Source organism: Schistocerca serialis, chromosome 10 (assembly GCF_023864345.2).
Source record: "Schistocerca serialis cubense isolate TAMUIC-IGC-003099 chromosome 10, iqSchSeri2.2, whole genome shotgun sequence".
Lineage (NCBI taxonomy): Eukaryota > Metazoa > Arthropoda > Insecta > Orthoptera > Acrididae > Schistocerca > Schistocerca serialis.
Genome location: NC_064647.1, coordinates 195,942,456 through 195,969,295, shown reverse-complemented (window position 1 = coordinate 195,969,295; position 26,840 = coordinate 195,942,456). Strand labels below are relative to the sequence as shown.

The 26,840-nt window shown below is 41.6% G+C and overlaps 1 protein-coding gene across 2 annotated transcripts in view; it reads left to right on the top strand.

Annotated features, from left to right (window-relative positions):
- LOC126425147 (luciferin sulfotransferase-like) overlaps window positions 1–26,840 on the top strand; it is a 105,963-nt gene that overhangs the window by 6,908 nt on the left and 72,215 nt on the right. The window contains exon 1 of one of the 2 annotated variants that reach the window (XM_050088096.1): window positions 12,620–12,642. The exons of the other annotated variant lie outside the window; for it this stretch is intronic. The gene's annotated coding sequence lies outside the window, so the exon portion shown is untranslated. Of the gene's footprint in view, window positions 1–12,619; window positions 12,643–26,840 lie in introns of those variants that run through there. 2 annotated transcript variants of the gene reach the window in all.

Below are 26,840 nucleotides of genomic sequence, written 5' to 3'. Positions count from 1 at the left end.
GTTGAGACGCCCTTCTGTCCGTCTCTAAACAAGCGCTATAGTTACACCTTGGCTTCCCGCCGGCGCTTTTCCGCGTGGCGGCGCTGTCTGTTCTACTCGTCTCATGCCCCGCCCTCTAGGTCGGTGCAGTGGAGTGACTGACTGTGAGTCGTGAAGCATGGCAGTACGCCATCGACTCCGGAAGTGCGTGTTTGTCTTGCTTGCGGTGGTTTGTGTGATGTCGGCCGGCCCATTCCACCGTGAGGTTCTACGGCATAGCGTGTCTGACTTGGAGAAGCCGTTAGCTCCGATTATGCTTGTTCAAATGGTTCAAATGGCTCTGAGCACTATGGGACTCAACTGCTGAGGTCATTAGTCCCCTAGAACTTAGAACTAGTTAAACCTAACTAACCTAAGGTTCAATGGTTCAAATGGCTCTGAGCACTATGGGACTCAACTGCTGAGGTCATTAGTCCCCTAGAACTTAGAACTAGTTAAACCTAACTAACCTAAGGACATCACAACATCCATGCCCGAGGCAGGATTCGAACCTGCGACCGTAGCGGTCTTGCGGTTCCAGACTGCAGCGCCTTTAACCGCACGGCCACTTCGGCCGGCCTAACTAACCTAAGGACATCACAAACATCCATGCCCGAGGCAGGATTCGAACCTGCGACCGTAGCGGTCTTGGGGTTCCAGACTGCAGCGCCTTTAACCGCACGGCCACTTCGGCCGGCTATGCTTGTTCTTTTCGGAAGAGAATTGAAATAAGGAGCTGTGATGTTGCTGTTCCGGATAATACTGGGAGTCGCCGAGGACGGTTGCTCCGGGAATGTTTTGAGCACTGAGGGCGGCAGGTTTTCCTCCGGGACTGAAGTTGAGTATATTTCGCTATTGCCGTTGTGCTTTTGACTTGCTATTGCCTTGTATTAGGGTGGTGTTTGCGACTTCCGTTATATTGCTGCCGCCGTCATTGTGTATTTTCCGTCCACCGGTTTAGGTCGCCGGTTCTGAACCTATGAAGGAAAAGGTTGAATGTTAGTTCTGCACTGCGTTTGCGGAGTTTGACTTCGAGTGTGTAGGTTGTTCTTGTACTGCTGCGCTGGTTCCTCGGTTAGGCGTCGACCTGAGCGTGAATTGCTTGGTTAAAATTTGCAGTAGGCACTCCGGGCATGGTCGATGCTGTACAACTAGGATAGTAGAACATGTTGAATGAAAGGCTGTGAATGTGAACTGTTGCTCTGTCATGTCACACTAGGTACTGATGTATTGGAGGCTATCTATTGATTCTTGTGACCAATTTGGTAGTCAGTTCCAAGCCTACGTGTTCTATGTATGTGAGAGAAAGAAAAGAATTTTGTAAAGTACGTGGCTGTGCACACCTTAAAGGTTGTTGGTGCATGTGTTTATCTTAAAGATTGTTTTAATACCGTATGTTATTATCAGCCGCCTTTTAGACTGAAAATTTTACAGGGTTAGAGAATTTTATTTGTAAGCTTGCTTATATGAACAGTGTCGATTGAGCTGGTGGCTTTTACGCCAGTTTGTGAAATGTGGCAGCTTTACGCTGCGGTTTAATGATTTGTAATTGAAGGGCATCATTTAATTCCTCTTTCGGACTCGCCTTGTATTTTTCCTGTTTCATACTACCCGAGGATTGTAAACCATGATATTGGGGCACGATGACTGATTGGTAGCCTTGCAGCTGCTTGTATTTCATACTCAGCAACTGTGGTTAAACTTTTGTAAATTTGCTGGCCATGATAGTGTGCGATTGTTTGCATTTTAAATTTAGATTTTATGCTAGTTTACCTTTTAGAAGTATATGCATGTATTGTTGTCCCTAGGTTTTAAGCTGGATAGTATCAATTGATTTATTTAGGGTTGCTAAATTTTAGGAAATTGCTTAGCTGTATGATAGTTCTTAATGCTTAATGTCGATTCTAAATGTACTGTGGCCCTTAAGGCTCGATTACTGACAAATTTGTTGATTTGTCTTCTATTTTTGAGAACTTGCCTAACCTTAAGCATCGGCCAGCCCTTCAGGCTGAGCTGTTTATTAAGTACCTTGATGAATTGACCTTTCAGGCCCCCCCCCCCTTTTGGAAACTCTACAGCCCTTATGGCTTTGAAATCTAGTTTTAATACTTAACCTCCCTTGTTAGTGTACTGCGGCCCTTAAGGCCGGCTTATTGATAAATTCCTGGCCATTACTTACTCATTCCCGAATTTGTTTGACTAATTTCATTTATTACCTGGCCCTTAAGGTCGAGTTGTTAATAAGCACTTGTTATTTTCCAGTTGATATTTTAAAGATTTTCTTATCTTGTTAATTTGGCCCTTCAGGCTTTCTTTGTGATTGCAGCCCTTAAGGCATACGCAGTCCTATGTTGCGTGGTACAGTGTTAAATTGTTGTTGAACTAGTTTCTTAAGGTTTGATTCTCGCTATATTTATCATCTTGGCAGATTGTATTTTAGCTAGCATTAGAAGTAAGGTGTCGTGTTACTTCTACCAGCACTTGGCCCTGCTTCCTCGCCCGATCCTAGTGGCTCCTTACTTCCTTGAATGTTAGAATTTTGCCCGTTAGCCACTATTATCGGTTCCACCCGTACCCACTGAAATCGGGACTCACCTGAGCAGGCCACGGTTCTCCGGTCGTGTAGTGTCCAACCCAAATGGTCACTAGCACAGGAGAGACGCTGCAGGCAATGACATGCTTTTAGGAAAGGCGCCAGCATCGGTCATCTGCTATCATAGCCCACTAACGCCAAATTTCGCCGCCCCGTCCTAACAGATACGGTCGTCGTACGTTCCACTCTGATTTCTGCGGTTACTTCACGTAATTCCTCGTCTCTTAGCACTAACAACTCTAGGCAAACTTCGCTGTTGTCTGTCGTTAAGGGGCTCCGGAACGCCCTATACTTGCAATGTTAAAATAACGCTTATAAATTACATCTTTCCTCACAAAGTATTTGAGGTAGGAAGTTGAACTTTTTACAGATTATTTATTGGAATATGGGCTACAACTTAACACAGGGATTTTACAAAATTTTAGTTCAGTTATTAAAGATGATTTTTTTCAATTGTAATGAAAATTCACAACATTTTTTTGCAATTTTTTATTTATATATTCAAAAATACAGTTTTTTGGAAAAAGGCTGTGTTAAATTATGCAGATGGTACTGTGTAACATTTACTGAAAGTTTGAAACAATTATGTTTGGAAGATCCTTAGAAAACATGTAATTAGTATGAGAAAATAAAAGTTTTGGGAATCGAGCGACAAAGATTGGATAACTTTTTAGTGCATTCCAGGTCCATAGGATGGATTATCTTCATCCTCTGTAAACTCCTCCTCCAGCTTCCTCTTGTTCCTCCTCGTGTTTACTCTTGCTTGTATTTCTAGACTCTTTACAGCCCTGTCTGCAGCCCGAAGGCGTTCCTTGTCTAAAGCCAGCATCGCTCGTTGTTGTATTCGTAGATTTTGCTACCATTTTCTTCAGTTGCAGTTACTGCAACACTGTTCCAAAAGGTGGTCATGTATGAACACTTATCACATTTCAGTTGTATTTCACTAGCAAGTCCTACGTGCTTTATTATGGAGAGTTCCAGACCAACTTCACTACAATGAATACATTTTACACAGTTTGAAAAAATTCCTTTGAGAACCGACATATCAAATATTTCATTCACATCCGATTCGCCCATAAAACATTCATAGTTTTCACTCATTGAACTAAGCTTCTTCTGTGAAGTATTTTCTTTCCCACTTTGACTGCTATGGGCAGGTGTACTTGAGAGGTTAGGTTCACTCACTTGGTTATCGTCTTTATCGTTTACAGTAATAACACATACCTTTGGCTTTCCAACATTCCTCCTTTTCTTAAAAGCCTTCAGAGGATTTCTAATAACTTTACTTTTACTCATTATTATACTTCAACAAAACAGAGACTCAAGAAACAGAATTACGAATATTTTCGAGATAACGACAGAGTAAATAAACATGAAACAATCGACAATCACACCAGCGATATATATTGAACCATCACAGGTTAGCCACAACACATACTGTATCTCACATCACTAAAATGTACCTGATGAACACGGACGTTAATAATAACACCATTTGACAGCAGTTTAACAGCGCCACAGTGGGTCACGCCCATGTAGAACACATTTCAAAAAAAAATTTAAAAATAGTTGTAGTCTTCGGAATTGAATAAATTATATATCTATTAAAAGGTAATAGTCTGCAGATTCAGAAAACGCAAAAAAGTAAAAATTGAACTTTTCATGATTTTGAGCCTTTCCGGAGCCCCTTAAGTGAAAACTGTCGGCCACTTTGTTGTCCCTAGTGAGATGTAATGCCTGAAATTTGGAATTCTCGGCACTCTTGACACTGTGGATCTCTGAACTCCCTATCGATTCTCGCTATGGAATGTCCCATGCGTGTAGCTCCATCTACCATTCCGCGTTCAATGTCTGTTAGCCCATTACTGACCATTGTCCCTTTTTTGGGACACGTATATTTTACTTATTTCTACGTAAGCAATGGAGCGTTTAGCCTTTATTGTTGCACCTGTAGGTTCAACTAACTGCTATAATGCCCGTAAATGTAAAATAAATAACTTTTTTCTAAGTACTTCACGTCAGGAAAATTATAAACTTGCCGATTTTTTGTTCTCGCACTTGGCAGCACTGTATGTCTGCTGGTAGTTCCTGGACGACAATGAGCTGTGATTTAGTTGTCTTGGCGTGTTTGTTATGAACATATGGATGTCCATGTAAGATTAAGTATACTTCAGATTTTTTCAAGTAAGTGCAATATCGATATATTTTATGCGTCCCAATAATGGGACAATGGCATGTTACACTATCATTTATTGTTGATGTGCCCTATTCTTGTATACACGTATTATACAGAGAAGACTTGCTTTTTACGTTCTTTATATCTGCTTTTTTTCATGTTCTATTCGAATTTTAAGATTCCAAAAGGATAAAAAAATGCCGCGTGGACTTAAGCCGTCGGCACACGGACCGTGCTGCCGAACGTTAACGCTGGGCGTGCCCAGTTCAACGTGCTGCTCAACGCTCAGGAACGATGCGACTTGTGCATACGGTACGTGGACCCCAACGTGGTATACGCGATCGCAACGCTCTCAAGCGACAGTTGAGGGATGTTTCTAGTTCCTAAATCACACTGTTTACTCAACGGGCGCGTAAAATTCCCTCGTTAGCTCTATTAAAATGCACATTTCTTCCATCGTCCACGAAAATGAAAGTACCATGTCCAATCAATAAGGACACAGGCTTATAAAAGTTCCATTACAAGCAGTGCGTTACAAAATTGGAATACTTTCCGCATAAGATAAACATTATTTCATCATTCCCACATTTTAGTAAAACCCCAAGGTCAGTCTTACTTGATCACTGTTCGTACCCAGTAGCAGAATCTTTGCAACATGTCAATTACGAAGCGTAAAAGAAAAAGGAGAAAAAATACCTTTATACAAGTAGCGTAAGCTGTCCTTTAGATTAAGCCAATCGAACAAAGTCACCCCTCAAAAAAAGGTGAACTTTTATTTACATAAAATCAAACATTACAGTCTATACTTATATTAAACTAATAATAAAGTGTCAGAACCTAATAAAAACACGAATGTTAGGAAAAAAAAAATTTGTCGTGTCAGGACGCGAACCACCGCCCCAACAAAAAAAGAAACCTCATTAGTATTTTTTTTTTATACCAAAATATTTATTTCAGAAAAAAAAGTAAGAAACAACAAATAAATTATCTCTATGGTTGTAAATTACACGTTTTCATATTAATTTTGTTCATCTATTTATGGTATTTGTTACTCTTATTTATTTTGTAAGACATGCTGTCCATTTTCTAATTTTCCTTTCATTCTTTTCGTTTTTAAGCACTTCGATAAGTTTTTCCTATATTCGTTACTGAGCGTAGTCCATTTTCATTGCAATATGGTTATGTCCAAGTTTGTTGTGGCAAATAATGACATGATTGGCATTTCTCTGATGTCACAGAGTTATTCACTTGCAATGTGCATACAAATAAAACATAAATGAGCATAGTTATTTAGATAGTGATTACATTAAGTTATATACATTTAAATTACATATTGCATTTAAGGCATGAAAGGATGATAGAAACAAAGGAGGTCCGGTTTTAGTTCTGCTTTTAAGCATGCGACACATATTATTTACATGGAAGGACAGATCTGACAGTTGAAGGTCGAAGGTGAAAGTAGAGATGAGTGCAAAGGTTTATTAGTACATCTTATGACTTTGTGGCACTTAGGAAGGGAAAAGAACACTTTTATATGTACCTGTTATTCCGTTGGTGATTTGGAGGTTGTAGCACTGAAACACTACACCCTAGGGTGTTCACACAGATAAAAACACTTTCTTTTTCTTTTTGCTGCATTTCTTAAAACACTTTGGCGCACTTCTACTTTCACTTTCTTTTTGGATTTGCACTATTTCACTTTTATCACTGCACTGCACTGTGGAGGTTGCTGCGGTGCTGTGGGGAGGCTCGCTGGTGGTCGCGTGCCGCCGGGGAAGACGTCGTCGATGGCTGCCTGCAGGGGTATCCGGAGGAAGTTCTGGAAGTTCTCGTCGTACCGCCTGTGCTGCTGCGCTTCCTTATGTTCCTCCCAGAGGTCCATCAGGAAGTCTACGTGGTCCGTCTGCCGCTTCGTCACGATGGCGTGGCCTGTCATTCCGAGGATCCACAGGGTTGCCAGCCTTTTCGGCCTGGGAAATGGTTTGATGTCGGGCGCAGTGATGACTGTAGGTGTTATAGCTCGCTGGTCCGTTCTATTTATTTTTGCCACCATTCTCTGGCACGTTTCCCATATGCTGACCCCGTTTTTCCATGTGAAGCGGTGCTCTAATGTGTCTACACAGTTGCAGGCTTCACATTTATCTGAATCTCTCAGTTTGATCCGGGCTAATTTTTCGTTTGTTGCTACCGTCCTGTTTACTATTCGGTACCAGCTCGCCTTCACGTGCTTTGGTAGCGTGGTTTCCGTGATGTTTTTCCATATTTGTGGCCAGTTGTGATTTGGGAACTTGTTTTCTATTCTGTTTCTGGCAGGCCTTCCCCTCAGCGCCTTGTATATTTTCCTCGCTGTCCTGTGACTGGGATTTGCCACGGTTGTCAATGCATAGCTCTTGTCTATGTAGTATTGTCTTACGTGGCAAATCTTATACGGGATGTGGCTCGTGTTTATTGGCGGTTCTTCAGATGCAGGTTTCATTCTTCTTATCAGTGCTGCTGTGATGCTTTCTGGGTTCTTCTCCTTGATTTCCAGCGTCCTTTTTAGTAGAAGCGCCGCACATTTCGTTCTTACTTCCACAAGACCGAGTCCTCCTTCCTCTATCGGTAACGAGCATGTTTCCTGCGCCACTTTGAAGATTTCTCTTCGCCACAGGAGGTAGTATACGGCTCCCGTGATTGCCCTAGCTATTTCTTTGGGTAAGGTCAGGATCTGTGCCAGGTAGTAGGCTTTCGATAGGATCGTTGTGTTTATGAGGTCTATTCTTTGATGCAGGGTTAGTTGCCTGTTTGAATGCACTCTCGTTAGGCCTCGTATTACATGTAGTGCGTTCCTCCAGTTGTATATTGCCATTTTTTGTGGACAAGGCTGCATGAAGATGCCGAGTACTTTGTGGTTCTCGACTACTTCATACCACTGACTCGCTGCATTTATCTGCTTATTCCCAATTGGCAGTAGCACTGTTTTCTTTTTGTTTATTTTTGCACCTGACGCTTCTTCAAAAGTGTGCAGTATTTCTTCCACCGTTTTTATTTCTTCACGTTGTTGGATGAAGATTCCCACGTCATCTGCGTAGGCTACGCAAGCCACTGTTTTGTCTTCCACCGTGTAGCCTGCTATGCTATTGGCGATCTTCTTCAATAGCGGGTCTAGTGCTACTGCAAAAAGGGCCATTGACAGGGGGCAGCCTTGCCTCACTGACCTGTTAAGCTCTATGTATTTTGTTGTCCAGCCGTTTATGGCTATTCTGGATTTGCCATTCTTTAGTAGTTTTTCGACGATGCTGTTGAATTTTGGTCCGAATCCTAGTCTTCTTAACGTCTTCATTAAGTAGCTGTGATCGATCCTATCGAAAGCCTTGTTGAAGTCTACGGATATTATTGCTGCTGTATTCCTGTTGGTAGCTGCATGTGCTATCACGTCTCTATAGGTGGAGGTAGCGTTAAATATACTTCTACCTGTATACAATGATGCTATTCATTACGCTATACCAACATTACGTCTGCTGTATCTAATGATAGTACCTTACGTCTTGCTACAAACTTTAATCGTAGATATTTTATTAACTGAAATTTAATTATAACACATTGTACCAAGAACAATGCGTTTTGTGTGGATCTTCAGTGTGTCGCTGCCTTCAAATAGCCTACTCTCATTATACGCAAGTTACAATAATTATTTTGTCGCGAATATGATGTTTCTCATTATTTTATTGGAACGAATCTCACAGTTAACAATGAGTTTTGCAGTGATTCTCAATTTGCTGTTGCTCGGAACGGCATATATACGTATAGGCTTGAAATGAATGACAATATGGCGCGTCACAACTCTGTACTGAAGGGAGACGGCGTGCGTGTGACGTAGTTGGCGTTGTGCCATGTCATTGGTCAACGCTCAGACGCACGCTGAGAATATCTGACATGCCAGATATTGCTCTGCACGTTCGGAAAGACTCCCGAGCGTGCTATTCCATGCTGTGACGTCAGAAACTCGGCACGCTCAACGCTCAACGTTCGGATGCACGGTCCGTGTGCCGACGGCTTTACACTTGAAGAAATTCTAGCAGAACTAGCAAACCACCAAGAGAGTGACGATGAAGATGATGACGTAGAATTGGCGATTATTCCACCCGATGCAGATGTAATAACAGATGAAGAAGACATTGACAAAAATGTATTGAACAATGAGTCTGTTGTACAAGATGTAGACGGTACTTTAGAGAGAAGCTCTCACTTTTAGATGTCCGACAGAGAATAGTGATGTTTTACCTATCAAAGAAAACAGGATCAGTACCAAAACGCAGAGGACCACAGGGAAGCAAATTGATGGGAGGACGGGTGAGCACAGATGTACGACTAGATCCTGGAAATCATTTCATTGTGTCAAGTAAAACACAGAAGAGAGTAAAACACAGAAGAGATGTGTTTACTGCAAGAAAAAAAAAATTGTGATAGGTGCAATGTTGGTGTACACGACAAATGTTTTGTTTCATTTCGTACTGAATAGACATTCAATAATATTAAAACATTCTTTATTTATTGTTTGTGTTGTTTCTTACAATATTATGAATGGAGAATAAGGTTGTGAATTTGGATACCGCATTTGGCCAATGTCCCAAAAATGGGACGGTCTGTAGTTTTTGTTCTAATAAACTGAAAATTTTCAAAACAACTTTTTATTCAATTAATCACTCAATGTAACGTATTTATGTATAAAAGTTTGCAAAAAATGATCCGATAGATTTTTGGCCAGTAATGGGTTAATTCCGGTCGTGCAGCCATGATCAATCCTTTAGAAAATTCTGGTGTCTACAAAATTGTCTACGATACTTGCTCCTCGTACTATGTAGGACAAACAGGACGTGCCTTCACTACCAGATATAAAGAAGACTTGCTAAGAAAAAATGGCACTAGCCCCCAAAATTGGTCTTTTGCCGACCATCTTCTAATTACAGGTCATTCACCTAAAGCCATCCGCGATAGCAACATTTTGCACACCGAAAAGAAAGGGCGTAGACTAGATATTCTAGAAGAATTAGAGATTTTCAAGCATTTTGCTCGAAAGGATAGCCTCATCCTTAACGAACAGCTACAGCTACGTAACAAAATTTTTTTCTACAGTATAAAGCCGATACTCGATATCTGACTTCGGATCTCCTTGTGCAGATTGCCGAAATATTCCTTTCCTTCTAAGGTAGTCCTATGTTTTTCAATTATCAAATGTTTCTTGGCTGCATTTCACGTCAATATCGCTTTCTACAACTTGTCATTCAGTCCTATTTACATTTTCAAAATGACGTTTTCAAGTTTTATCTTACTTTTATAAGCTTTGATGTAGACAAAAGGTCTGCATCTCGTGGTCGTGTTGTAGCGTTCTCGCTTCCCACGCCCGGGTTCCCGGGTTCGATTCCCGGTGGGGTCAGGGATTTTCTCTGCCTCGTGATGAATGGGTGTTCTGTGCTGTCCTTAGGTTAGTTAGGTTTAAGTAGTTCTAAGTTCTAGGGGACTGATGACCATAGATGTTAAGTCCCATAGTGCTCAGAGCCATTTGAACCATTTTGTAGACAAAATGTTACGTTGTATGCTATTATGAAATAAACATTGCTCCCCATTATGCACCAAATACTGTTTATTTATAATCATTTCTGCCTATATTTCAATGTGATGTACCCTAATTGTACCTACGGCTATTAGATGGCGCGCTTGTTGCAGTGCCATGTTCATCTGGCCGCATTTGTTACCGCGGGCACCTCAGCCCGTTTCGCAACCCGCGCCACGCAAGTAACGAGCAGCCCTTAGTGGCTCGCCATCACAGTTTTCTTTATCTTCAATTTCTTTGTGATTAATTCCCTTTTGGCATATTTATTATTTTATAAATGACATGTAAGTGCTGCCAGTCTTTCACGACGATTCCGTACTTATATTCTACCATACATTTTTAGTCATAATTCTGTGACCATGTTATAGAATATAGACCATTCTTTGATTTAAATTCTGAATAAGACACTCCTAGCAGAGTCGAAACCAGGATAATTTGTTAAAAGTAGTGACAGAGGGCTGATTTTCTTTCAATTGTAACTATTTACGGTCTCTGAATGTGCAGCCATGTACAAGATTTTGCACTCCTCAAATCTTTTCTCGTGAATCATCTGAGAAGCCGACCTCGGGGAAGATCAGTTTGGATTCTGTAGAAATATTGGAACACGTGAGGCAATACTGACCTTACGACTTATCTTAGAAGCTATATTAAGGAAAGGCAAACCTACGTTCCTAGCATTTGTAGACTTAAAGAAAGCGTTTGACAATGTTGACTAGAATACTCTCTTCCAAATTCTGAAGGTGGCTGGGATAAAATACAGGGAGCGAAAGGCTATTTACAATTTGTACAGAAACCAGATGGCCGTTATAAGAGTCGAGGGACATGATAGAGAAGCAGTGGTTGGGAAGGGAGTGAGACAGGGTTGTAGCCTATACCCGATGTTATTCAATCTGTACATTGAGCAAGCAGTGAAGGAAACAAAAGAAAAATTCGGAGTAGGAATTAAAATAAAAACTTTGAGGTTTGCCGATGACATTGTAATTCTGTCAGAGACAGCAAAGTACTTGGAAGAGCAGTTGTACAGGATGGATAGTGTTTTGAAAGGAGGATATAAGATGAACAGAAGCAAAACGAGGATAATTAAATGTAGTCGAATTAAGTCGGGTTATGCTAAGGGAATTAGATTAGGAAATGAGACACATAAAGTAGTAAAGGAGTTTTGCTATTTGGGGAGCAAAATAACTGATGATGGTCGAACTAGAGAGGATATAAAATGTAGACTGGCAATGGCAAGGAAAGCGTTTCTGAAGAAGAGAAATTTGTTAACATCGAATATAGATTTAAGTGTCAGGAAGTCGTTTCCGAAAGTATTTGTATGGAGTGTAGCCATGTATGGAAGTGAAACATGGACGATAAATAGTTTGGACATGAAGAGAAAAGAAGCTTTGGAAATGTGGTGCTATAGAAGAATGATGAAGATTAGATGGGTAGATCACATAACTAATAAGGAGGTATTGAATAGGATTGGGGAGAAGAGAAGTTTGTGGCACAACTTGACTAGAAGAAAGGATCGGTTGGTAGGACATGTTCTGAGGCATCAAGGGATCACCAATTTAGTATTGGAGGACAGCGTGGAGGGTAAAAATTGTAGAGGGAGACCAACAGATGAATACACTAAGCAGATTCAAAAGGATGTAGGTTGCAGTAGGTACTGGGAGATGAAGAAGCTTGCACACGATAGAGCAGCATGGAGAGCTGCATCAGACCAGTCTCAGTACTGAAGATAACAACAACATCTGAATCCATATGACATCTCCTTCAATTCGCTGTCCTTTTATACCTTCTGTTCGCAATACTACCCCCACCCACGTGTGAGCATACCGTTATCCCATGACTTCATTACCTCAATGGAAGTCACACGGCCTGTACTGTGATTGTGCACCCAGAGCAAACGAGTGGGACAATTACCCCAAGCTAGCGTCCTCATTCACAGAGGAAAATTACTGCGGCTGAATGGGGAAGCATTACAACACGCAGCAAACAAACACGTTGATGAGGCATCCTTGTTGACCGATAGTCTTTTGTTAGCCGCTCGTCTTTGTTTGATACGAGGAGCGACGGGAGGGCTGGGGTATTAATTAGCGCTACGTTTGAGATACAATGTATGTAGGTGTTTTGTATGGCGTGAGATTCTGGGAGGCGGTATTTACCCGCGCTCGTAAATTAGCTACTTTGCCGCGATAAGATCTCTCGGGGTCATATTAAGGAACCAGAAGACGATTCACACCGGAGACCGACGGCGTTTCGTCGCATCAGTTTTTGGTGAGTGGAAACTGCAGTTTTCGCTAGCCCTGAAGAAGTGTGCTTCGATCTTTGGAACGTCTCGAATTATCCGTCTTTTCGATTTATTTATTAATAATCAACCTCTGATCATGGATATGATATGGGTTTAGCCGGTTAGCCAAGGGCCTTGCCGCATTGGTAACACAGGTTCTCTACATCTACATCAACATCCGTACTCCGCAAGCCACCTGACGGTGTGTGGCGGAGGGTACCCTGAGTACCTCTATCGGTTCTCCCTTCTATTCCAGTCACGTATTGTTCGTGGAAAGAAGGACTGTCGGTATGCCTCTGTGTGGGCTGTAATCTCTCTGATTTTATCCTCATGGTCTTTTCGCGAGATATACGTAGGAGGGAGCAATATACTGCTTGACTCCTCGGTGAAGGTATGTTCTTGAAACTTCAACAAAAGCCCGTACCGAGCTACTGAGCGTCTCTCCTGCAGAGTCTTCCACTGGAGTTTATCTATCGTCTCCGTAACGATTTCGCGATTACTAAATGATCCTGTAACGAAGGGTGCTGCTCTCCATTGGATCTTCTCTATATCTTCTATCGACTCTATCTGGTACGGATCCCACACTGCTGAGCAGTATTCAAGCAGTGGGCGAACAAGCTTACTGTAACTTACTTCCTTTGTTTTCGGATTGCATTTCCTTAGGATTCTTCCAATGAATCTCAGTCTGGCATCTGCTTTACCGACGATCAACTTTATATGATCACTCCATTTTAAATCACTCCTAATGCGTACTCCCAGATATTTTATGGAATTAACTGCTGCCAGTTGCTGACCTGCTATATTGTAGCTAGATGATAAGGGATCTTTCTTTCTATGTATTCTCAGCACATTACACTTGTCTACATTGAGATTCAATTGCCATTCCCTGCACCATGCGTCAATTCGCTTGCAGATCCTCCTGCATTTCAGTACAATTTTCCATTGTTACAACCTCTCGATATACCACAGCATCATCCGCAAAAAGCCTCAGTGAACTTCCGATGTCATCCACAAGGTCATTTATGTATATTGTGAATAGCAACGGTACTACGACACGCCCCTGCGGCACACCTAAAATGACTCTTACTTCGGAAGACTTCTCTCCATTGAGAATGACATGCTGCGTTCTGTTATCTAGGAACTCTTCAATCCAATCACACGTCTGATAGTCCATATGCTCTTACTTTGTTCATTAGACGACTGGTTGCGGAAGTCAAGAAACACGGCATCTACCTGTGAACCCGTGTCTATGGCCCTCTGAGTCTCGTGGACGAATAGCGCGAGCTGGGTTTCACACGATCGTCTTTTTCGAAACCCATGCTGATTCCTACAGAGTAGATTTCTAGTCTCCAGAAAAGTAATTGTACTCGAACATAATACGTGTTCCAAAATTCTACAACTGATCGACGTTAGAGATATAGGTCTATAGTTCTGCACATCTGTTCGACATCCCTTCTTGAAAAAGGGGATGACCTGTGCCCTTTTCCAATCCTTTGGAACGCTACGCTCTTCTAGAGACCTACGGTACACCGCTGCTAGAAGGGGGGCAAGTTCCTTCGCGTACTCTGGTATCCCATCAGGTCCAGCGGCCTTTCCTCTTTTGAGCGATTTTAATTGTTTCTCTATCCCTCTGTCGTCTATTTCGATATCTACCAGTTTGTCGTCTGTGCGACAATCTAGAGAAGGAACTATGGTGCAGTCTTCCTCTATGAAACAGCTCTGGAAAAAGACATTTAGTATTTCGGCCTTTAGTCTGCCATCGTCTGTTTCAGTACCATTTTGGTCACAGAGTGTCTGGACATTTTGTTTTGATCCACCTACCGCTTTGACATAATACCAAAATTTCTTAGGATTTTCTGCCAAGTCAGTACATAGAACTTTACTTTCCCGTCAGATCACGGAAGTTAAGCGCTGTCGGGCTTGGCTAACGCTTGGATGCGTCACCAGCGAGGTCTGCCAAATGCTGTTGGCAAGTGGAGTGTGTTGTGTCTAGACAAGACAGCCTAGACACAATGAGAGGAAGCCGAAAGGCACGCGCTAAGCTAAAGCTGGATGTCGTGAGGTCTGAAACAGGATACGTAATGAATGCTATAAAGAAAAGTACGTAGCTTCTGGAATACTTAACTTTAATCCATCCTTTTGGTACATCTGGAGATTGTGGCGATACAAGTGAGACTCTTTAGGTACATGCAATGTTACTAATGGCGCCTTGCTAGGTCGTAGCCATTGACTTAGCTGAAGCCTATTCTAACTATTGGCTCGGCTAATGAGCAATGCTTCGTCCATGTAGTCGCTAGCAAAGTCGTCCGTACAACTGGGGCGATTGCTAGTCCGTATCTTGTGGTGGCGCTCGGTCTGCGATCACACAGTGGCGACACGCGGGTCCGACATGTACTAATGGATCGCGGCCGATTTAAAGCTACCACCTAGCAAGTGTGGTGTCTGGCGGTGACACCACAGGGTGCACTCAGCCCTTGTGAAGACAGTTGAGGAGTTACTTGGGTGAGAAGAAGCGAACCGGTCACGAAAACTGACAACGGCCGAGAGAGCTATGCGCTGACCACATGCCCCTTCCTATCTGCATCCGATGACGCCTCAGTGTTGAGGATGACGCGGCGGCCGGTCAGTAATGTTGTGCTTTCAGAACCTATTCACGATTTTTTGTTTGTTTTGTCAGTTACAGCTATATTTTTGGGTACATGCCTATGTGAAGCATACATACCAGTTTGTAGATTCCTATATCCGAACTCATTTACGAACAGGGGTTGCACAAAGATATGGAAATACCGAGAGAACTGCTTGTTTGAACATAAATGCAGATGCTACCCGAGCCTGTAGGTTGCGCTGTTGCACTGGATCACAAATTGCACCTGTACAATGTTCTCAACACGTTGCAAGTGTCAACCATGATGAGAACAGTGTTGCCGGCACAGTGGCCGTGCGGTTCTAGGCGCTTCAGTCTAGAACCGCGCTGCTGCTACGGTCGCAGGTTCGAATCCTGCCTCGGGCATGGATGTGTGTGATGTCCTTAGGTTAGTCAGGTTTAATTAGTTCTAAGTCTAGGAGACTGATGACCAGTGTTGCCAACTCTAAAAAACCCGAGTCGCTAGATTCAATATCAAAAGTCGCTAGAAAGTCGCTAAAACTGATTTTACTAGGGGTGTACTGAAAATTTCGTGCGGTGAATGGTGCAATAAGCCAGTGGGGGAGGGGGGTGGGAATGAAATATTAATAAAAACTCTCATACGTAATTGCTATATTGTCTTAATTAAATGACGCATAGCTTGCAACAACATATATATAAAATACGCTAACGTTTAATTAAACTTGTTATCATAATTGACGCAACACATAAATTGTTGTTTCAATCAAAGTAGTCAAATATACTAGAAATATACAACTATATTTCTAACAAAGGAAAGCAAGAAAACAAATTAAGTTACAAAATATATAAATACCGGTATGTCAGCTATTCATCGTCGTCACTCAGAAGATCGAATAACTCTTCTGTTTCATGCTCTGACAGAACTGTAGTTGATGTAGAGGGTTGAACGTCGCTCAACAGATGATGCAGTTCGACTGGTTTTGTCGCAAAAGGGTAACTTTTGTTCGTTCCAACAAGCTCCAATACGTCTGACGGTATGTCAAAAGATGCACAATCTTTATTTTGTTTCTTCAGCTGGTCTCTCAATATGATCAAAGCATTAATTGTCTTTAACTATAATCTGTTACGTTGTTCAGTTTTTATAATGTTCCTAGAACTGAATATTCTTTCCATTTCTGCATTTTAATGCGGTAGGCATAGAACAGTCATTGCTAGCTGTGAAATCAAAGAAAAAGGATTCTCCCCTCCTCACTCCAAAATAAAACAGTGTTGTAGTGTTATTCCACCTAATGAAGTTGATATTATGCCATTCTTGCAGCATACTGTCTATGAAATCGCTACTAAAACCCAGTTCTTTGGCTACATCCGCTACAGCATTATTTTTATTCACTTTTAGTGTTTCTTCAACATTCAGCATTGACATTTTTTTCAGGATCGTAACTTTACTTGGCAGTCTTTGTTGAATTTCTTTTATGAGTTTCAGGCTAAACTGAATGCATCTCTTCTTCAAATAAACTTTATTTTCTTCAGACAAACTTGACTCAGACAATTTCTATAGTTAAAATCTTAGTTTTGTTAATGAAAATACTGGCCCAAAATAGTTTTGAGTCGTCAGTACTCCAAAAGTCGCCAGATAAGTCGCTAAATAATTTTTGTCGCTAAAATGTTTTTTTTGTCGCTAAGACGAAGGCAAAAGTCGCCATTTCTAGCGACGAAGTCGCTAAATTGGCAACGCTGCTGATGACCTCAGATTGTTCAGTCCTTGTATTGTTTTCTTTCAATTGTTGCGAGCCAGCGATGGTGCAATACTGTTCGCTTTCAAGTCTACACGTTTATCAAAATCAGGTACAGGAAACACTTTTGTGATCATGGTTGCGATTTAGACGGAATTCGCGTAATTGTACTGATTAAGAGTTATCGTTTGCGAAAGATACAGGTTCGATTAAAACTGTGTGCCCTTTTGCGCGTATAATGAAAATATTCCTATCACGTCGCGTTACAAAAAGTAACATGCGAATCACAACCGTGGTCAAACGAAGAAAATGTATGATGAAATAAATGTTCTTCGCTGTTATGCAGGACAGGTTTAGATTAAACACCGAAATTTTCAGTCTTTAGGAATCACAAGACGATACACTTTAGAGATATTTGTTTTGAATAACTTGTATTTATCTTTACTTATACAATATGGTGAGTGTCCGCAAGGATTATCTCTCTCTCTCCTTTTTATAGCCTTTATACATTCACATTACATATATCGATTAAGAAACTTTTCTTTCTCAACCGACCAGTACGAGAACAAAATCGGCCCAGACAAAATGTCTTACATAGAATCAGTTGCCACTTAACAATCATATATAGTTTCGTAGTACAAACAATGCTAGTTTATTCCGTGCACTAGAAAGTCTTTGATTCACTGCGCACAAAAATTAAAATAATAAAATTATAATTACATTTTTAATATCGTCAGTTCCTCTTTATATCATGAAAATAAGGTTTGACATCGTCGTAATATTATTTTTCATCGTTGTAGCACAATACAACCCCCCCCCCCCCCCCCGTCACAACTTTTTCTATTTGGTGACTCGTCGGTGACTTGCACGTCGATGACGGTCAGTTGAAATGATGGGGACGACATAAACACCGAGTCCCCTCACAAAGAAACGTGTCCGACCTGGGACCCCACCACCTAAGGCCGCCGCACGCTAACCGTCAGATAACGAGCTGGAAAAAAAAAAAAAAAACAGAGAAGAAGCAATGACGCAATTAAATTCGTTTCAGTTTGACTTCCGTTTCATTATTGACCTGACTCTTTTTTGAGTTGGTGGTGAAAGACTTGTATATTTGGATACCATTATACCATATTTGCCGAAGTACAAGACTCCAAACTCTTTAAGACAGTTTTTAGGAAAAAAATTATCACTTAATATATCCACTGGAAAACAATTAGAACACTATGTGCACGTATATAAAATATCTGGGCATTATAAATTGTCCAATTCCAAAGAAAGCAGTTGCTGACAGGAGTGAAAATTAGCGAACTATCAGTTTAATAAGTCATGGTTGCAAAATACTAAATTCTTTGCAGAAGAATGGAGAAACTGGCGAAAGCTGATCTCGGGGAAGATTAGTTTGGCCTTCGGAGAAGTGTAGGAACGCACAATGCAACACGACCCTACGAGTCATCTTAGAAGATAGGTTCAGGAAAGGAAAACCTACGTCTATAGCATCTGTAGGCTTAGAGAACGCTTTTGACAATGTTGACAGGAGTACCCTCTTCGTAATTCTGAAGGTAGCAGGGACAAAATACAGGGAGCGAAAGGCAATTTACAGCTTGTACAGATACCAAATGGCAATTATAAGAGTCGATGGGCATGAAAGGCAAGCATCGTTTGAGGAAGGAGGGAGACAAGGTTGTAACCTATTCCCTGTGTTATTCAATCTGTGCATTGAACAAGCAGTAAAGAAAACAAAGCCGGCCGTTATGGCCGAACGGTTCTAGGCGCTCCAGTCTGGAACCGCGCGACCGCTACGGTCGCAGGTTCGAATCCTGCCTCGGGCATGGATGTGTGAGATGTCCTTAGGTTAGTTAGGTTTAAGTAGTTCTAAGTTCTAGGGGACTGATGACCACAGATGTTAAGTCCTATAGTGCTCAGAGCCATTTGAACCATTTGTTCAGTCCCATAGTGCTCAGAGCCATTTGAACCAAAGAAAACAATAAAATATTGGAGTAGCAATTAAAGTTCAGAGAGAAGAAATAAAAACATTGAGGTTTGCCGACGACGCTGTAATTCTATCAGTCAGCAAAGGTCTTGAAAGAGCAGTTGAAGGGAATGGACAGTGTCTTGAAAGAACATAAGATGGACATCAATAAAAGCAAAACAAGTATAATGGAATGTTGTCGAAGTACATGAGGCGATGCTGAGGGAATTAGATTCGGAAATGAGAGACTTGTAGTAGTAAATAAGTTTTGTTATTTCGCTGGGAAAATAACCGATGACGGCAGGAGTAGAGACGATATAAAGTGTAGACTGAGAATGGCAAGAAAAGCGTTTCTGAAGAACAGAAATTTGTTAACATTAAATATAGACTTCAGTGTTAGGAAGTCTTTTCTGGATGTATTTGTCTGGGGTGAGCCATGTACGGAAGGGAACATGGACGATAAACAGTTTCGACAAGAAGAGAATAGAAGCTTTCGGGATGTGGTGCTACAGACGAATGTTGAAGATTAAACTGGTAGATTACGTAACTAATGAGGAGGTACTGAACAGAACTGGGGAGAAAATAGGTTTGTGGTGCAACCTGACTAGAACAAGGGGTCGGATGTTAGGACACATTCTGAGACATCAAGGGGTCACAAAATTGGTTCTGGAGCGACGCGTGTAGATAGGGAGACCACGAGATGAATACAGTAAGCAGATTCAGAAGGATGTAATTCCAGTAGTTATTTGGAGATGGGGAGCCTTGCACAGCATAGAGAAGCATGGAGAACTGCATCAAACCAGTCTTCGGACTAAATATCACAACAACAACATAAGTATGATAAGGTGCTCACCGTTTATCTTTCGTCCGCAAAATTCATCCTTGGAGCCGCGCGGGATTAGCCGGGCGGTCTCAGACGCTGCAGTCATGGGCTGTGCGGCTGGTACCGGCGGAGGTTCGAGTCCTCCCTCGGGCATGGGTGTGTGTGTGTGTGTGTTTGTCCTTAGGATAGTTTAGGTTAAGTAGTGTGTAAGCTTTGGGACTGATGACCTTAGCATTAAGTCCCATATGATTTCACAGACATTTGAACATCATCCTTGGAATCGAAGGAAGAAATCCTTAAACACCATGTCAGAATCTGAAACCTCGTACAATAAATTATTATCTGTAACGCCAAATGCATTGTTGATTCCATACTTCTAAAACAATTTAATCACTGTTTCAGTTTTTATAGAGCACCATGAAGCTTTGACCCACGTACAAACTTGGGAAATGCTATGCCTCTTACTCCTTCCTGGCGGCGTAGTTTCAAAATCTGCGGACTGCATCCATCTGCTCCACTCCTCTTTCGTAGGTCCCTTAAATGGTCTGTTTATAAATAGCTCTAATGTTTGAAGTAAACTAGCTAGCCCTCCTGGAACTGAGTCTTCATTTCGATCAGTCTGTTTTTAACGTCTTTTGTTCTGTGAGAATACAGTAAAACTGATTCCTTACTGACAGGGCAGGTTTCTCCAGTAGGCCTCCAGGTCAGCTGGACCAAATTTTATCTGTCCACAATCTCTTTCCTCCTCAATCTATGCAATCTTTATTGCGTTAATGGACGAATACTACTTTCGGCAATTGTTCCCTAGGAAGCGTCTTTCTTTTAAGAATAAAAAAATGGCAGTAATTTTTTTTCTCTCAGCACAGTGCGGGCTTTCAAGAAAAAAAAATGGTGGCTTTAAACTACGTACCCTCAGACTCAGAGTTGAAATATTAAAAGTTTTGGCTGGTTTCGTTGTCTAGGGGCTGGGATACGTAGCTGCCGCATTACATGTCAAATACTGCTGATTCTACAGTATACAATATGAATACACATATGAATCGAGTTATCGAAGGTTACTATCACTCCGCAATTGCGAATTTTGAATGTATCATAGAAATTTATAAATGAAAGACTGCAATTAAATACAATCTGCAGGTACTATTTTAACGACTTTAAATGATGAGTACGATAGCAGAAATACCTTTAAGAATGCCCTTTATTACTGTAAAACACTTATTAGTGTCGATGGTCCAGCAATTAAATAAAATATAAGTTGAATAACAGGGAAACAATAGATTCCTACTTCACGTAATTAGTTATGAGCAACAACATATCTCACGAGATATTCACTTCTAAACGCATACTACGTCTTCACTGCAGAAGCCATGGAAATCCCAGAAGTGCACCAGTCGGCACTAGGAACTATTTCTATCTCCCGCGACCATGTGTAAACTGCTCAACACTCTGGAAGTATTTACCGCGACCGTCCGTTGCATCTTCCCGTGCAGCACTCCCCCGTCTCGTGCGAACCGATACTCCTCCACCACTTCCATACAGGCTCTCCATTGGCTCCGGTAATTGCCTACTGTAGTAAGGAACGCTGTGATTGGCTAGAGCGCTCCCGCCATGTCTCCAAGCCAATGCACACCCACAAACATATTGAAAACATATACTAAATACTGGATTTACATTTAAATAACTTGAAATTAAATAAATATTCCTGTGGCTGGACCATAAACACGCACTAGCAAATATTATTAAATACATAAACAAAATAATTAAACATATATCAAAGGAATAGAAGCAAAAGTAGCCCAGTAGCCTAATGCCTCTGCCCTTTCTAAAACACATTAAATATTTGACCAATTTCTTCATGGATAGTATATGTCGGATATAAACAAAGACATAGACGAATAAATATATTTATAAGCATGCTGCTACCGTTTTTTCGAGTAACTGTGGAGTCCTTATGGCCTGACGCGATCAATAATAATCGGGCACTTTGACCTCCAATAACTCATGTACTATTCAAGTGACATGCCTGTAATTCATACGAATTAGGTTTACACTAATAGCTTTCTAGAGACATGTCGATCGCAAAAAACGGATGAACCGTTCTTGGGTGTTACTTGTATAATTTACAGTCAGATTGTTTGTTGTTGTGGTCTTCAGTCCTGAGACTGGTTTGATGCAGCTCTCCATCCTACCCTATCTTGAGCAAGCTTCTTCATCTCCCAGTACTTACTGCAACCTACATCCTTATGAATCTGCTTAGTGTATTCATCTGTTGGTCTCCCTCTACGATTTTTACCCTCCCTGCTACCCTCCAATACTAAATTGGTAATCCCTCTATGTCTCAGAACATGTCCTACCAACCGATCCCTTCTTCTAGTCAAGTTGTGCCACAAATTCCTCTTCTCCCCAATTCTATTCAATACCTTCTCATTAGCTATGTGATCTACCCATCTAATCTTCAGCATTCTTCAGTAGCACCACATTTCGAAAGCTTCTATTCTCTTCTTGTCCAAACTATTTATCATTCATGTTTCATTTCCATACATGGCTACACTTCATACAAATACTTTCAGAAACGACTTCCTGACACTTAAATCTATACTCGATGTTAACAAATTTCTCTTCTTCAGAAACGCTTTCCTTGCCATTGCCAGTCTACATTTTATATCCTCTCTACTTCGACCATCATCAGTTATTTTGCTCCCCAAATAGCAAAACTCCTGTTCTACTTTAAGTGTCTCATTTCCTAATCTAATTCCCTCAGCATCACCCGACTTAATTCGACTACATTCCATTATCCTCATTTTGCTTTTGTTGATGTTCATCTTATATCCTCCTTTCAAGACACTGTCCATTCCGTTCAACTGCTCTTCCAAGTCCTTTGCTGTCTCTGATAGAATTACAATGTCATCGGCGAACCTCAAAGTTTTTATTTCTTCTCCATGGATTTTAATACCTACTCCAAACTTTTCTTTTGTTTCCTTTACTGCTTGCTCAATATACAGATTGAATAATATTGGGGAGAGGCTACAACCCTATCTCACTCCCTTCCCAACCACTGCTTCCCTTTCATGCCCCTCGACTCTTATAACTGCCATCTGGTTTCTGTACAAATTGTAAATAGCCTTTCGCTCCCTGTATTTTACCCCTGCCATCTTTAAAATTTGAAAGATAGTTTTCCAGTCAACATTGTCAAAAGCTTTCTCTAAGTCTACATATTGCCTCACGTGTTCCAATATTTCTACGGAATCCAAACTGATCTTCCTCGAGGTCGGCTTCTACCAGTTTTTCCATTCGTCTGTAATGAATTCGTGTTAGTATTTTGCAGCTGTGACTTATTAAACTGATAGTTCGGTAATTTTCACATCTGTCACCACCTGCTTTCTTTCGGATTGGAATTATTATATTCTTCTTGAAGTCTGAGGGTATTTCGCCTGTCTCATACATCTTGCTCACCAGATGGTAGAGTTTTGTCAGGACTGGCTCTCCCAAGGCCGTCAGTAGTTCTAATGGAATGTTGTCTACTCCCGGGGTCTTGTTTCGACTCAGGTCTTTCAGTGCTCTGTCAAACTCTTCACGCAGTATCGTATCTCCCATTTCATCTTCATCTACATCCTCTTCCATTTCCATAATATTGTCCTCAAGTACATCGCCCTTGTATAGACCCTCTATATACTCCTTTACAGTCAGATACGAGGGCAGTTCAATAAGTAATGCAACACATTTTTTTCTGATACAGGGGTTGTTTTATTGAGCATTGAAATACACCAGGTTATTCCCCAATCTTTTAGCTACACAACACTATTTTTCATCGTAATCTCCATTCAATGCTACGGCCTTACGCCACCTTGAAATGAGGGCCTGTATGCCTGCACGGTACCATTCCACTGGTCGATGTCGGAGCCAACGTCGTGCTGCATCAATAACTTCTTCATCATCCGCGTAGTGCCTCCCACGGATTGCGTCCTTCATTGGGCCAAACATATGGAAATCCGACGGTGCGAGATCGGGGCTGTAGGGTGCATGAGGAAGAACGGTCCACTGAAGTTTTGTGAGCTCCTCTCGGGTGCGAAGACTTGTGTGAGGTCTTGCGTTGTCATGAAGAAGGAGAAGTTCGTTCAGATTTTTGTGCCTACGAACACGCTGAAGTCGTTTCTTCAGTTTCTGAAGAGTAGCACAATACACTTCAGAGTTGATCGTTTGACCATGGGGAAGGACATCGAACAGAATAACCCCTTCAGCGTCCCAGAAGACTGTAAGCATGACTTTACCGGCTGAGGGTATGGCTTTAAACTTTTTCTTGGTAGGGGAGTGGGTGTGGCGCCACTCCAATGATTGCCGTTTTGTTTCAGGTTCGAAGTGATGAACCCATGTTTCATCGCCTGTAACAATCTTTGACAAGAAATTGTCACCCTCAGCCACATGACGAGCAAGCAATTCCGCACAGATGGTTCTCCTTTGCTCTTTATGGTGTTCGGTTAGACAACGAGGGACCCAGCGGGAACAAACCTTTGAATATCCCAACTGGTGAACAATTGTGACAGCACTACCAACAGAGATGTCAAGTTGAGCACTGAGTTGTTTGATGGTGATCCGTCGATCATCTCGAACGAGTGTGTTCGCACGCTCCGCCATTGCAGAAGTCACAGCTGTGCACTGCCGGCCCGCATGCGGGAGATCAGACAGTCTTGCTTGACCTTGCGGCGATGATGACACGCTTTGCCCAACGACTCACCGTGCTTTTGCCCACTGCCAGATCACCGTAGACATTCTGCAAGCGCCTATGAATATCTGAGATGCCCTGGTTTTCCGCCAAAAGAAACTCGATCAGTGCCCGTTGTTTGCAACGCACATCCGTTACAGACGCCATTTTAACAGCTCCGTACAGCGATGCCACCTGTCGGAAGTCAATGAAACTATACGAGACGAAGCGGAAATGTTTGAAAATATTCCACAAGAAATTTCCGGTTTTTTCAACCAAAATTGGCCGAGAAAAAAAATGTGTTGCATTACTTATTGAACTGCCCTCGTACTAAACTTTAAACTAATAAAGATATTGAAAATCTGATTACACCACCAGAATCGTCACGCAAATAATGGTAATGTACCTGTTTCCTTTTAAGGTATTGTGATTCCTCTGGCTATTATTAATTTCTACATGAACTGTGAAATGTCTGCCATTATGGTTTCACGAAGTCCGCCATCTTTGGCACTGCCGGCATACAAATGTCCTTCATCATCACGAAGCACAGTTCTCGACACAGTGTCGGCGTGAAATTCCCCGCCACGCAGTCAGCCTGGACCACGCCGTCGGGACTACCCCTCTTGCTCCAGCTAATGTTCGGCACCACATGGTTGGTGACGAGCCAGAGCTTGCAGAGCCCCGTGCGGCCACGCCAACTCCGAATTTAGAATAATTTCAGGTCGCCACAACTCGCCCGTTACCTCATAACAGCAGGGTAAAACCACCGTGTAATGAGACTTCGCTGACCCGTAAGTTTTAACAATAAAGCATTTAGTGTTCTTGGAATCCACATTTCTGTTAGAAGGCACAGCAAAGATTAGCAGAGTCTCGTCCATGTTTCCAATTTTTCCATGTCTTAATGGCAAGTAGATGAAATTCAACAATTTGTTCTTCCTACTCGGCTGACATCTTCTGTGATATTTTTGTCTTGGTCCGCATACGAAACCGATACCTTTTCGTGAATCTTGAACACCATGATGTCCCAATTACATCGGCGATTCTTTTGTTATTGGATACTGTTTTGACTTTATGAATGATCATTTTCATAGAAACTGAAATTCCAGCTTGTCTTTACTCTAAAATCCAAGAACTTACTTCTGCTTCAAGCTATAGCCATTTAACAGTTACAATTCGCAGAATATGTTTACTGCGATGTGCTTTCTTTAAAACATCTTCCTGATTCCGCCAAGTTCTTATTATTTTATCAGTTACAGGTGGCCCAAAATGCCTTTCTGTAGCCCCGTTTCCATGCTCGTCAGCAAATGCAATCACTCGCAGCTTAAATGCAATAGAGACGTCATTTTTCAACCATAGTTTGCAAATAAAACCACAATATAGGTACCACGCAAGTGGATCACCACACTAAACACAATAACTGAAGCTTGAACGAACAATACAAAAACCGTTAGCGACGGCATAAGTGCATCCACTGGACTCTTCAGAATTGGAATGCTCGAAATTCGCATGAAAGCTAACAATAAATTTCTTCAAGCCGCAACGTAGAAATTTTGAAGAAATGGAGCTTACAAGGTACGTACCTTAACTTGCTACCAGCGTATATAACACACCCAGCTTTTTGACCTATTTTCGAAGGAATAATGTGCTACTTATACGTCGACAAATACTGTCTTTCCTCTGTTTACGCATATTTTTGCATTGTGTGGTATAATCTGTGAGGGACTTTTGTTTCTTGTGTCATGGGATTGGCGATCGAGGATTTTGTTTAGAGGGTGTAACTGCTGCATTGTGAAACAAGTCAAACTAATTACGCATAGGCGTGCTAAGGGCAGGATTTTAAGCCGTTTGAAAAGTGGCCTACATCGCTCATTCACCTTTTCAAAAGAACTCTCATTGCTTGCGTGATATTCAGAGATATTTCCCCAGAAAAACAGGACATAGCCAACAACAGACTCAAAGAGGGCATGGTACACATGCTGTGAAGTGTCTACATTATACAGGGTTATTACAAATGATTGAAGCGATTTCACAGCTCTACAATAACTTTATTATTTGAGATATTTTCACAATGCTTTGCACACACATAAAAAAACTCAAAAAGTTTTTTTAGGAATTCTCAAATGTTTGATATGTGCCCGTTCAGTGATTCGGCAGACATCAAGCCGATAATCAAGTTCCTCCCACACTCGGCGCAGCATGTCCCCATCAATGAGTTCGAAAGCATCGTTGATGCGAGCTCGCAGTTCTGGCACGTTTCTTGGTAGAGGAGGTTTAAACACTGAATCTTTCACATAACCCACAGAAAGAAATTGCATGGGGTTAAGTCAGAGAGCGTGGAAGCCATGACATGAATTGC